The following is a 13,568-nucleotide window of genomic DNA, read 5'->3' on the forward strand; positions in this document are numbered from 1 at the left end:
TTCCCTTTATTTAAGAATTGGCTGGGGATTCCTTGAGGAGTAGTAGTTTGTCCATTCCTCCAACTAAAGTTTGGATGATTTTTACAACTGAGATTGTATGTGTTAGAGATGGATCCATTGAAAGGCCTTTGGTAGTTGTCTACGGCATTCGTTGCTCATTTAGTGCCTCTTAAAAAAGCAGGTATCGTTGGGTAATTTTCAGTTAATTGTATGTTATAAGCACAGATACCGCAAACAACTTCCTTAGCCTTATGCTTCTTAAGTTCCATGGCCTCAACCTTCCTTGCGAGACTGGCCACTTTAGCATTTATATCATCATCCTCTTTCAGCAATCATATCCCATCCCTCTCCCTTGCTTGAGTAGGCTTAGATGTGGTGCTAGGTTTTAGGGAGATGTCCCATGATTGTGCGGTTTCAGCGAGTTTTTCAAAGTAATCCCACACCCCATCAACATTTTTGGTTCATAAACTCCCCATTGCACATCGTCTCAATGAATTGATGCATGGAAGATGTCAGTCCATCGTGGAAGAAAGTTGTTATGCGATACGTTTCAAAACTGTGTTGTGGGCATGAACTGACGAGATCCTTGAACCGCTCCCAACATTAGAAGAATGTTTCATCTTCCTTTTGGGTGAAGTTCATGATCAACTTCCTAATGGTATTCGTCTATGGTATGGAAAGAAATTTTTTTATGAACTCCTTCATCATGTCATTCCATATGCCAATAGATCATGGATGTAGTGAGTGCAACCACATCTTAGCTTTCTCTTGTAAGGAGAAAGGAAAGAGTTTCAGCTTGGCCTTGTCCTCAGACACATTAGGAAAGTATAAAGTGGCTATAGCCTCATCAAACTCTTGTAAGTGCAGGTATGGACTTTCAGATTCAAGTTCAAGGAACTTTGGAAGGATTTGGATCACTCTAGGCTAGATATCCATGTTTCATGTGTTTCCTGGAAAAACCATACAAGAAGGGGTGCTCACCGCCACTGGTTGTAAGTAAACTCGTAAAGTACAAGGCCGGCGTGCATGGTGTACCTCATTCTCATCCTGGACTTCCGCAACTCAAGGTTTCAGCTAATTCACCTGTTGATTTACAGGTTGATTTACAAGTTGATTTGTAGCCATAACCTCAATTAACTCTGAGGATCTCGAGTGGTGTCTAACCCTGTGATGGGTAGATAACCTCTCAACTAATCCTCCTTCATTCAAAAGACGTCGAGTGTTGTCATGGACCCACTTGGGCATGAAACACTCTCAACCTTTAATTTCAGAATCTAACCTAAATCTAGAAAGAAAAAGAAGGAAATAAAAATCTAGAAATAGAAAGAGTTAGAATTAGAAAGAAGTTACCAAATTAGAAGGTTCCATGCTAGGCTCCTGTGAAAGAAAAAGGAAAATGAATTAATTTCTAAAAAAAAAAGAAATAAGAAAGGAACCTAGTTTTTAAAAATGAAAAAATGAAAGTTTCTAAAAACAGAAAATAAAAAGTTTTTAAAAAGAGAAAAATTTAGTTTCAAAAAATAAATTAGGAAAGACCCTAACCTAAAAATAGAAAATAGAAAAAAAACCCTAATCTTAAACTAATTCCAAAGTTAGTCAATATTAGAACACGCAACCGTTAGTCCCCGGCAATGGCGCCAAAAACTTGTTCACAACCCCAAGTGTAGGGTCGCATGTAGTAATAATCTCAGTAGGATCGAGGTCGAATCCACAGGGACTAATCTCGTGTGTATTCTGAATTTAACTAGAACTAGAACTAGATGAAGAACTAAAACTAAAACTGAATAATTGAAAGAGTAATTGTGATTAAAGTGATTAAAACTAATAAATTCAAAGGTGCTAACTAGGGTTTCCAAGGATTTGCTTGTAGAGATCAGGGTGCCCTCTTACTTGTTTCAAGTCACACGATTGGAATTGGAGTCCTATCCTATCCAATTGGAAGATATACAATTTAGATCAATCTGAACTTTCCTTGACCTAATTATCAATGGAGGAGAATTGTGATAATTGGAAGAGATTACATTTCCAAACCATGCCCATGAGACGATGGTTAACAATAAGATTTACCAATCCCACAATCTCAAAATTAGGAAAAGAAGATACTCAAAGTTATTGCAGATCTACTGTAATTTGAGTCACAATAAGCCATTAAGAACTGAAAGAATTCCTTTAAAATTAAACTAGAATCAAAGAAGGTTGAACATAAACATGAATCAAACTAAAAGAAACATCCTATTACGCTACAAGCTTCACCTCTTAGCCCTAGATAAGAGGTTTAGCCAACCATAAACATAATTGAACTAAAATCTCTTAAGAAAAGCATAAAAACGACTAAGGAAAAGGATGAAAAACACTTGGCGACGGCTTCTCTACGCTTTTTCTCCACTCTTCAAACACTAGAAGATTCTTAGGAACATCCTAGGGACTCCTATTTATAGTTGCGCAACTCCAACTTTCGCACCAAGTTGAAAAAATTCAGAAACCGCATCAAATGTACGACGTTCGCACAACATCTGTGTAACCCTCGACTAGTTGAGGATAGCCTTCGACTGGTCGAGGGTCACGTGAAATTAAAAATTTATGTTGCTGGAGTTCGAGTCAAGGAATCTTTGACTAGTCGAGTAGGAGCCTTCGACTAGTCGAGTACGAGCCTTAGACTAGTCGAAGCAGGGCTTAGACTAGTCGAAACATGCAGATTTTTAGGGTTCCTTTTCTTTACTTCAAGTCTTCAATTCTCTTCATTCCTCACTACAGGCAGATTTTTAGGGTTCCTTTTCTTCACTTAAAGTTTTCAATTCTCTTCATTCCTCACATGGTTTTCATGGATCTTTGGCACGTGAATTCTTCATCTTTGATCTTCTAAGATCCAACCTTTGCTTTGGTGATTCTTGAGCATTAAATCCATACTTTTAGCATCCTTTTCAATCCATGCTCTTAAATTCACCTTGCAACACAAACTTGAGTAAAATAGGACATTTAACAATATCATGTTTATAAAACTAAGATATAAATGGGGTCCAACATGCAATATTTAACCCTCAACAGATGTTGGTTAATAATTTTCTAGGATTCCTTGTACAATAGCGAGAGATCGAGATGAACCGAAATAAGGTTTGAGCAATCATAAATGCTCACCCGCCAAGGAATAAACTAGAATTGCAATGTTTCCTTAGCCATATCAGTTTTATATGAAGATTTATCTCTAATTGTGTAGGAAAAACTAACATGTTTTCCCCGTTAATAAAACCGAAACAAGGAGTCGAGTTTAAGTGGGAGGTAGAACATCAGCTGGCTTTCAAAGGATTAAATAGTATTTGATGAAGCCACCAATCTCAATGCCACCAATCAAAGGTCGACTACTTAAGCAGTATGTCACAGGATTGGCAGAGTTGGTTGGAGCATTATTTGCCTAAGATGATGATGATCGGAAAGAGTGTGTTGTGTACCATCTAAGTCAGACACTCTGTGATACCGAGAGATGATACTATATGATAAAGAAATTATATTTATCTTTGTACTTTGCCGCCACCAAACTAAGGCATTATTTGTTGGTTGAAAGGGTTAATGTAATAATATTGATTGATTTATTGAAATATATGTTGAAACCGGCTGATTTTGAGTGTCTGAATTGCCAAATGGGTCTTGGTTTTGTTTGATTTTGATCTTAGGTATTTACCCCAAAAAGTAGTAAAGGGGTCAGGCTATAACTAATTTCATAGCCAACCATTCATTTGACCTATAAGGCTAACTTTCCTTAGAGGTTTTAGACTTGTATTATATATATTTAACCCCTTGGAAGTTGAACTTTGATGCCACAAAGACAAAGCTTCGGGATTATCATAATTACACAAAATTGAAATAGGTAAGAATTCGTGTTCCAATTAGAATTTGAATGTACCAATAATTAGGACGAGTACGAGGATACGATAATTATTTTTAGAATTATTGATGGAACTAGGGTCTCAAACTGTGATTGTGGTGTGAGATTCGCAGCTGATGATAAATCAGATGATAGGATTGTTCAAGTGTACTAGCCCGACACTGTTACCATACTATGCCTTAACATCCTAGATGCTTGAAAGTTTTGATGAGGTATAATTAATGTACATAATTCAAGATCATAACATGGATGTCAATGAAATGACATAAATGGCCGCAGGGATGGACATCTTGAAAGGATCAACCATAAGGACAATCATGATACAAATAAGGTCCTTACCTCAGTCTTTAAGAGGGAGAAAATTTTGAAAATACACTAGGTCAAGATATAGGAGGATAAATGGAGAGCTCCCTTTATGGGTTATCATCAAAGTCCATAGATTAAGGTTGGTAGAGATCTAAGGAGAATGACCATCAGTTATGTCATGATTGACAATGAGTTGTACCAGAGAGGGGATGATGGTGTGTTATTGAGATGATTAACTAAAGGAGAAGTTATGCCGGCTATGGGTGAGGTCTATGAAGGGTTGTGAGGAGCTCATTAGGCTAGGAGGAAAATGAGACTCGTGCTTAGGTGTTGAGGATATTTATGTCCATTAATGATGGCCAATTGCATTTAGTATACCAAAGGTTGTGAGCCATGCTAGAAAAACGAGCTGATACAACACATGCCTGCGCCTGAGATTCATCTGATTATAGAGGCATGACCTTTTCTGGGATAAGCGATCGATTTGATTGGCGAAATTCATCCACCTTCATTGCGCATGGATTCTTTTGTCATTGTGGCTACAAATCATTTCACCAAGTGGGTGGAAGTAAGACTCATAAAAGGAGTCAGCCATAGGGAGATTATTAAGTTCATTGAAACTCATATCATTCATATATTTGGAATTTCTAAATATATCACTATGAATCAAGGTGCGGCATTTTCAGAGAAAGAAGTCAAGGTTATGATTGACCTATACAAAATCAAAATTTTACACTCAACACCATACTATGCGCAAGGAAATGATTAGGCTAAGGCTAGTAAAAAAGTAATAAAGAGCATATTGAGGAAGATGATTGAAGAAAATTCTAGTGAATGGCATATGAAGCTATTTAAGGCACTTTGGGCGTAAAGGAATTCACCCCACACTAATACCAGAATGAGCCCATTTGCATTAACATATGGACATGATGCAGTGGTACCCTCGGAGGTCACTTTGTTGTCACTATGGATCCCACACCAAGTTGGGTTGACCCCTCTTGAGTTCATAGAAGCCATGTTGGTTGAGCTCGAAAGGTTAGATGAGACCCACATGAGAGCCTTAGACTTTATAATCACAAATAAGTCCAAGGTTGCCTAGGCATGTAACAAGGGAGTGAAAGGAAAGTCCTTCGGGGATTGAGATAAGTTTTGGAAAGCAATGTTACCAATATGGCATGAAGACCAAGCTTTGAGTAAGAAATAACCACCTACTTGGGATGGGCCCTATATTGTCGTTCAAGTTCTCAAGGGTGGAGCCTATCTCTTATATGATAAAGATGAAAAATTTATAAGAATTTCAATTAACGGTCGGTTCTTAAAAACATACTACCCTTCTTTATAGGAAGTAGTGCAAGGTCAGGCTGGGTAGCAAAAAAATAGACTAATAAATATCCCACCGCTAATCATGAAAGGAAATAATATTTCATTACTGAAGGGAATTTAGGCCATCGATTGTACAAAAAAAATGCAACAAGGAAAGATAAGGACTTTGATCAATCAAGTTACTTAAATATAGGTTTCCTTGATCTCCTTGAACTCCTTGAGCATGGATGTTCTAGCTTCCTTGGATTGCTTCTTCTTACTCTTTTAAGCTTTCTTTCCAATTGTAACACGGTTGAGGAAGCCCATGACTTCATCCGTGCAGCGGCCAACTGCAATAACCTTGCTTTCAGCCTCTTTCTTTCGGGCAGCTCTTTCTTATGATTAAGCTTGGTAAAAGTCGATGTAAGGTTCAATAAAGGCCATGAGGTCTCGGGAGTTAGGGTGATCCCTCCCCGGGATAGAGACATTTAGTCTTATTGAGGTCGTCGTCCATCTCCATGTGCTGGACCTGAAGCATTCGCAACACTACCTTATTAAAATAGTGTTAACAGTCTAAGTGCAGGCAATGGTTTCATACTGTAACATAGCGAGTGGTGAGGGTTTTAGACTCTGTGTGAATGATAGATCACTCCCTCTTCAGGTTAGTATACTTTTGGATATCTAAGCATGCTTTGAAGTAAAAATCCCTAAGATGTTGCAGTTTGGTCAAAACCTCTAGAAGTGCTTTTAGAGTTAGGTCAGTCTAAGAGGCCTCTGTAAGATCCCTAATAAAATGATAAACATCATAAAGGAGGGTAGATTGGGAGAAATACTTGATCCCCATAGCAAGAATCTCCTTTAAAAGGATAGGGATTATAAATAGAAGGCTGAAGTCTACAGACAGAGTTCAGAGGCAGAGGAAGAAGTAGGGAAGGTGTAGGATGCAGAATAGGAAGGAATGATGCTTTTATAAGCATCATCGGAACCATTTAATATCCATGTTTGATGGATGTGGTGGTTGGGATAATTGTATTAAAGTTTACGGTGTTAGATCGGTTCTTAAGAAGTTGAATCGTGTAGCCGTAACAAATGTTGACTCCTTGAAAAATGGCACGCATGTCTCCCCATTTTCATATGCCCCATCAGTCAGGTAGTTATGACCAAAAGAAAGAAAAAATTGCTAAGTATTAACAGTGGTTGAGCCTGGAATGTAGCACTACATCGGCCAATTTTATTGAGCAAAATATCATCAACAACCCGGTCAATGACAACATTTTACTCTGCAAGGAGTTGACATATAAGGTAAAATTTAATAAAAATGGTGTTCTTGATCCTTTTTCACATCCATTTAATGGTGCACACACAACCGAAAGATTCTCATTGGCCAAACATTTTAGATTGAATGCGATTGATCACAACGATAATACCATTATTTGGTATTTTGTTTTGAAATGCCGAATGCAGACTTCGCAATGGCAATAATATTGTTCTATGTTGTGAACGATATGGACGAGTGTATAGCAATACATGTGTGATATGCAAAATATGAAATGAAAGCGATTTTATTGAAGGAAAGGTGGGCCATCGGCCGAGTTACATACAAAAAAAAAAAAGAAACAACCACTGATCGAGAGAAGTTGATTAGGCACATTCTGCCTTGATTTCCTCGAAGTACTAGATGACGCACATCTTATCGACCTCTAGAGTATCCTTGCAGTTCTTCCAGTGAGACCCCTCATCCATGAAGATATTTAGGAAGTGCAAAAGTATCAATACGACTGCTGATGGAGGAAACTTTACCATCTACCTCTCTCTTGCCAGAAAGGCACATGAGTGATCGAGCCTAGTAGTCTACAATCTTCAAGTCCAAGAAGGAAAGGAGATCCTCTTGGATGGCAGGATCCTTTACATTATAGACACTCTATTTTTCCTTAATATCATCCAAGAGCTCTGTGCATTGAGCATGGAGTACTCAAAGCAAGGTCATGTTGAACTGGTGTCCATGTTCCAACGAAAGTGGTCGTTCCACACTCTCACATAAGCCTTGCTTGTACAATCAGATTCTTCCTAGGAAGAGGCTTGTTGTCTCAGATATTCAATGACCCTCTGCAACTTGAACTTGAGCTATAAGTATCTCTCTCCGAGGAGATAGATTTTCCTCAGTACCTCCAGTAACTTTAGAGGCAACATTGATGAAGAAAGCAGTGTCAAACAAGAGGGAAGACTGGCCATAATCAGTAAGGCTGAGATTGAGAATGTCATTTAGGTAGGCATTAATCTAATTAAGGAAAGGAGGAGAGAATTGGTGAGAAGCCATATTCACAAAGCAAATATAGAAGTTTTAGGAGGAAGTGTATGGCATTTAGTGAGCTGCAATATGGGATTAAATGCAATTTATATAGGCGTTACGCCTCCCCCACTTTTGATGCATCACAGGTAGTAATGGAATGCAATATAATACATCGTATTCCATGGAATTGAGATGTGTAGCTGTCATGACATTTATTTCAACTTAAATAGTGCACAAATCCTCATTTTTCACATGCCATATCACCAAGTCAATTATGGATTGCAAAAGTAAAAGAAAATGCTAAGTAAAAGATGGCCGAGAAAATAAGACAAAGGTAGCTTAGAGGCCAATTTTATTAATTGTTAAATATATAGGATCTAAGTTAGAACTCAAAAAATAAAATTGAGCAATCGCGTCCTTCACTTTCTCCTATATATCATTCTTTTTGCCCAAAACAGCCTGATGTCTCAAGGTTGTGCATCTAACTTGGCCAATCGCCTCTATTTATGCTTGGCAAAACATGGCCAGGTCTTTAATTACCTTCTTCCTCTTATCACGCTTCACTTTCTTCTCCTTGAAATGCCTCTTCAGCAACTCTAGTTGTGCTTTTAGAGTGATAGCGTGCATGCTCACACCCTCCAACTCAGCATCAGATTTCTTTAGCTTTTTATGTTCGACCGAGAGCTTCTTTACAACATCGCTAACTTTATCCAATTAAGAAATCACATTCACTTACTTAGATTCAAGATTCTCGATCATGGTATGGACCTCGCGATACTCTTTCATGAGATCCAACAATTCTCTACGTGTTGAAAATTTGACCAAAAGGTTGTCGTCCGAGTGAGAGAAGACTTGGAAGTGATCGATGAGTTCAGTAACTTTTTTAATTAGCTCGGTCGATCCAACCTGCTACACCCCCAAGCGTATGAGCATCTGATTTCCTCTTTAAGCTATTGCAGGTTGATAAAAGGCATGGGAGACTCGGTCATAAAAATATCATTATTAAGAGCTTGTAAGAGGGAGGAGAGAATGTCCTCGATTGGAAGCAAATCTTTAGTCGCCGCAAGAGATATCGGAGCACCATCAGCTGACATTAGTGCTGGATCAGGTATTGGTTCTAAATAACAGACTAAAACATTGGCTTCTCTGAGAATTATAGGGAGTGGCTATTAGAGGGCAGGCGTCCACTTTAGCTTCGTCTTCTCCATCCTCTTAGTCAAGAACAACAATGGGTGTTCGAGGTTGATCGACCGTATGCACAGGTGTTGTCTCGTCGACCATTGTTTCTTGGATTGGAGGAAGATTAAGAGTAAGACTTGTATCCTAGCCCATACCATTTCATATGCCTCCGCGGTCCTCCCGGTCGAATTTCAGTGACCCGCTATCTATTATCGATGATTGCACGCGATCCCAAGTCATGTCCCGTATATCAGAGTCGGCTCGACTCGAAACTTGTACCTTTGCGACTGTGCCATCGCCGCATCTCACGCGCCGAGTTGATACTCCAGCCAGGAGATGTGGGCCCGCGCTCAGTTCGAGGAAAACGTCACGCATTTACTAAACCCAACAGAATGTCCCATCAATCACATCAAATGTCAAGTACTCCATCTCATTCCAAGTACAACCACCCTCTCTAAAGTCAACTCTCTCTCTCTTACAACCAAGTACACATCCATCACTTACTCACCCATCACACCCCATCACTCTCCCATCCTTCTCTCTCTCACACCTCTCTCTCTCATCTCTCTCTCTCATTACTCCCAAGCAACCCCATGAGAGTCCAACGTCCAAGCTTCCATGAGATAAGCTAGTGTGGCCCACCTTCCTACCTCCCATCTCCACCATCCAAAGATCATCTCGACCGCTGAAATCATTCCCTTGGAGCTCTAAAGGCTATAGGCAGAAGAAGGAAGAGGAAATCAAAGGTGGGTGATTTTATGACTTGATTTTATGATTTAAGAGCCCACTTATGGTGGGAACCATCTTGATGTATGCTTTAAGGAGGGCCCATAGTGGCAGGGTCCCTCCCCTTCTCACATTTTTCTATCTCTCTTTATTTATTATTATTTTTTTCCTTGTGTGATGGTCCACCTTGATGGCCGGTGCTGTGGACCCCACCTATGATGTATGTATTTTATCCATGCCGCTGTCCATTTGGGGCTTGCTTTGCCACCCATGATGAGACCCACCTGATGTATGTTCCTTACATCCCAACCGTCCAGCAGCAAGGCTGGCTATAGTGGGACCCCCCTGATGTATTTGTTGTATTCACACTATTCATCCGTAGGGACGGTGAGCCTTGAGGTGGTGGCCGTTCGTGTGGGACGTGGCCCACCTTGATGTGAGATCCACACCGTCCAACAAATCTGGACGGTGAGACCCACCTGAGATGTGGATTTCATCCATGTTGTGCATCTACTCTACTACAGTAGCAGTAATTGCTACTGACATCAACAATATGTGGGACCCACCTCTTTAGTATGAGATCCACACCGTCCATTGCTGTGAAGACCACCGTGATGTATTTGTTTCATCCACGCTGTCCAGATAGTGATGGACAATGTTTGGGTGGTGTTGTGGCCACACCATGATGTATTCGTTTCATCCAGACAGTGTTGGACGGTGCTGGACAATGTTTGGGTGGTGTTATGGCCACACCGTGATGTATTTATCTCATCCACACTGTCCAGATAGTGCTGGACGGTGCTGGACAATGTTGGATGGTGCTGTCCAATGTTTGGATAGTGCAGAATTCCATAGACAATGTTCGGATGGTATAGATTTACATAGACAATGTTTGGATGGTACTGATTTACATGGGAAATGTTTGGATGGTGCTGATTTACCTGGAAAATGTTTAGATAGTGTTGATCATTGTTAGTGGGCCATGTGCCCCATGGAATGATAGTGTACAGTGATACATAGGTTACACCTATAACTATTGAAATGATTTTTGGTGTGGTCCGAGCCCACTTGAGACCCATTGGTGCGGCCCATCTAAGGGGCCTATCTGTCTTGTATTTGAGGCCCATGGGATAGGGCCCACCTACCTTATATTTAAGGCCCATATGATAGGGCCCACTTGCTTGAATCTGAAGCCCATAGGTAAGGCCCATTGTGATGTATTCGAGGCCTACGGGCAAGACCCATTGTGATGTATTCATGGCCTATGGGCAAGGCCCATTGTGATATGTATTAGGCCCATGACGCGTGACCCTTTGATGTATTTGAGGCTTATGAGCAGGGCCCACCTGTTGTGTATATAAGGCTCATTGATGCGGTCCACTTGAAGGCCCATTGGTGTGGCCCATTGATGCGGCCCACTTGTTGTATTTGAGGCCCATGGGTCGTGGCCCATTAAGATGTATTTTAGGCCCATATGTCGTGGCCCATTATGATATATTTTCGACCCATTTGGTAAGGCCCAATGATTGTGATGTTTTTATAGCCCATTTAATGAGGCCCATTGCGATGTATATTAAGCCCATTTGGTAAGGCCCAATGACATGTATTTTCGGCCCATATGGTGTTGCCATTGTGATGTTTTTATAGCCCATTTAATGAGGCCCATTGTGATATATATTAGGCCTTTGTGTGAGGCCATGAGCCCACTTTATGTTTGACTCTATGTGGGCCACTCCTTGGGAGCAATGTTAGTTAAATGTCCACATTGATGGGCGATGATGGTTAAATGTCCACATTATGACCTTGCCTTAGGCTGATTGTCGAGGTCGATTCTGATTGTCGAGGCCAATTCTGATTGTCGAGGCCGATTCCGATTATCGAGGCTGATTCCGATTGTCGAGGCCGATTGTATAGGTCGATTATCGAGGCCGATTATCAGTGTCGGTTGTTGATACCGATTATGAGTATAGCATCATGATACATACCCATATGCATTAGCTACATGTTTGTTATGAGATATGGTTGACCATTGCATATGTCATTGGGTAGGTTGTTATGAGACTCCCTGATAGGCAGAGATTGTCTCACATGAGTGCACGGTATGCGCAGGATTGATGTATGATTGGATTGTATGATTCATGTATCTTGCATTGTGTGTTGTGATTACTGTATGCCCTAACGACATCAGGGCCGTAGCCTTCACATGCATGTTGTGGATGGCCAGATGAGACACAGGAAATTTGTTACTAGCATCGGGCCGCCATATATGGCCTTGGGTGAAAATCTCTAAACCCTCTTGGTACCAGAGGATGCCTCAACATCGAGACTTAGTGGATATATATGAGTGCATGAGGGACGTATACCAGTAGGCTGCATCTCCCACTATGTCGTGATCGGTTGGGAGGGAGTGTGGCCTTACCAGCCTAAGGGAGTAGGCATAGTTAGGCTGAGTCTAACCATCTCCTAAATGGGTTGGCTATCGATGAGCTGGGCTAATATTGGTAGGTCGATAGTGGGTCTCTTCCACTTTGCCAGTTGTATTATTCGCTTGATGGGGCGGCAAGTTGCTGTAAAGTGTACTAGATCCAATGATGATCCCAAAAATGTACAGTACTAATACGTGAACTTATTGAGCAGGAGTTGCATACTCATTCATTCATCTATTCACTATCCACTCGAGCTGGTAGTGTGTAACTATTTGTTACATGTACCTTCGCAATGGTCAGGATTTCGGTTAGGGTGCGCGACAAACCTGAGATCAAGAGTTTACCACATTGAGTCTGACTATCCAAATTTAGGTATAGGACTAGTTTGGATAGAAGTCCTTTGTGGTAGATCCCGTAGCCTGCGATACTACGTACTATCATCTCGACTTCACACTCCAGAATGGTCATTCCATTCGCACCGCATATTGCATTACATCCATGAAAAATGGCATTTTAGGTTACTATATTTCTGCATGGCATAGATACGGCTGATGATATTCGTGAATTCATTAAGAATTGCATATTGTATTATATCCTTAGCATCTGATATATGGCTCTTTATGACTCCTCATTTGCATAGTTGATCTACATTGCTTCCTCAGTATATGATATTGGCTTATTATGTTTTTGCATCGCATATCCTTGATACGGCTGATAGCATTCATGGACTTACCAGTATGTTTCCATATTACTCTGTTATTGTACGATTTATGGATTGTCAATATTTCCACTTACTCTGATATCATATGATTTATGGCATTATATTGTATACTTGGCACTTACCTTCTGCACACACTTACACCACCCTCTAAGCTTTCTATAAGCTTATGCACGATAGATGCGTGTAGTTGGCGTTAGTTACTGCAACATTGAGTTTGGAGCGTACAACGATTTTCTGGAGCTTTGATTTTCGATATATGTATTTCCATTTCAGCATTGTATTCAAATGTTTATATTAGTGGAGATGTGATGATGATGTTGCCTTTGTGATTTGGGTAAACTTGTGGTTATTCTTCTTCTGAGATAAATGTACATTGAAAAATCCTCCTTGTAGGATCCCAGGATTGGAACCTGTTGTGTGGGCACTGGGAGCCGAGAATGTGGCATTACGGAGGCTGTCAGCATCGGAGTCAGCAATCGGGATTTTTGTGAGCCCGATTTCCAGGTGTAACGCCCTGAATTTCAAGGGTCGAGCAAAGCTCTATTCCCGAGATCCAGCACATCACTTATGAAACATCGATAATGATGTTCAGATTTTGTCCATATTAATGAGTTAAACATGCGTGAGATTATACCAAAATAGCATATCATACTCTATATATAATTAAATTAAGTAAGCGGAAGAGTGAAACATATATATTTGAACAGGTAAGTGTTTCACAACCTCTAGAGTATGATT

The 13,568-nt window shown here is 40.3% G+C and overlaps 1 non-coding gene across 1 annotated transcript; it reads left to right on the plus strand.

The window, feature by feature from the left end:
• Positions 1-553: 553 nt before the first annotated feature.
• LOC131247634 (small nucleolar RNA R71) lies at positions 554-660 on the plus strand. Its single transcript, XR_009171910.1, has one exon. It is a non-coding gene; the product is annotated as a small nucleolar RNA R71 (small nucleolar RNA).
• The last annotated feature ends 12,908 nt before the right edge of the window (positions 661-13,568 follow it).

The sequence above is a fragment of the Magnolia sinica genome, chromosome 5 (assembly GCF_029962835.1).
Source record: "Magnolia sinica isolate HGM2019 chromosome 5, MsV1, whole genome shotgun sequence".
NCBI classification, from domain to species: Eukaryota; Viridiplantae; Streptophyta; class Magnoliopsida; order Magnoliales; family Magnoliaceae; genus Magnolia; species Magnolia sinica.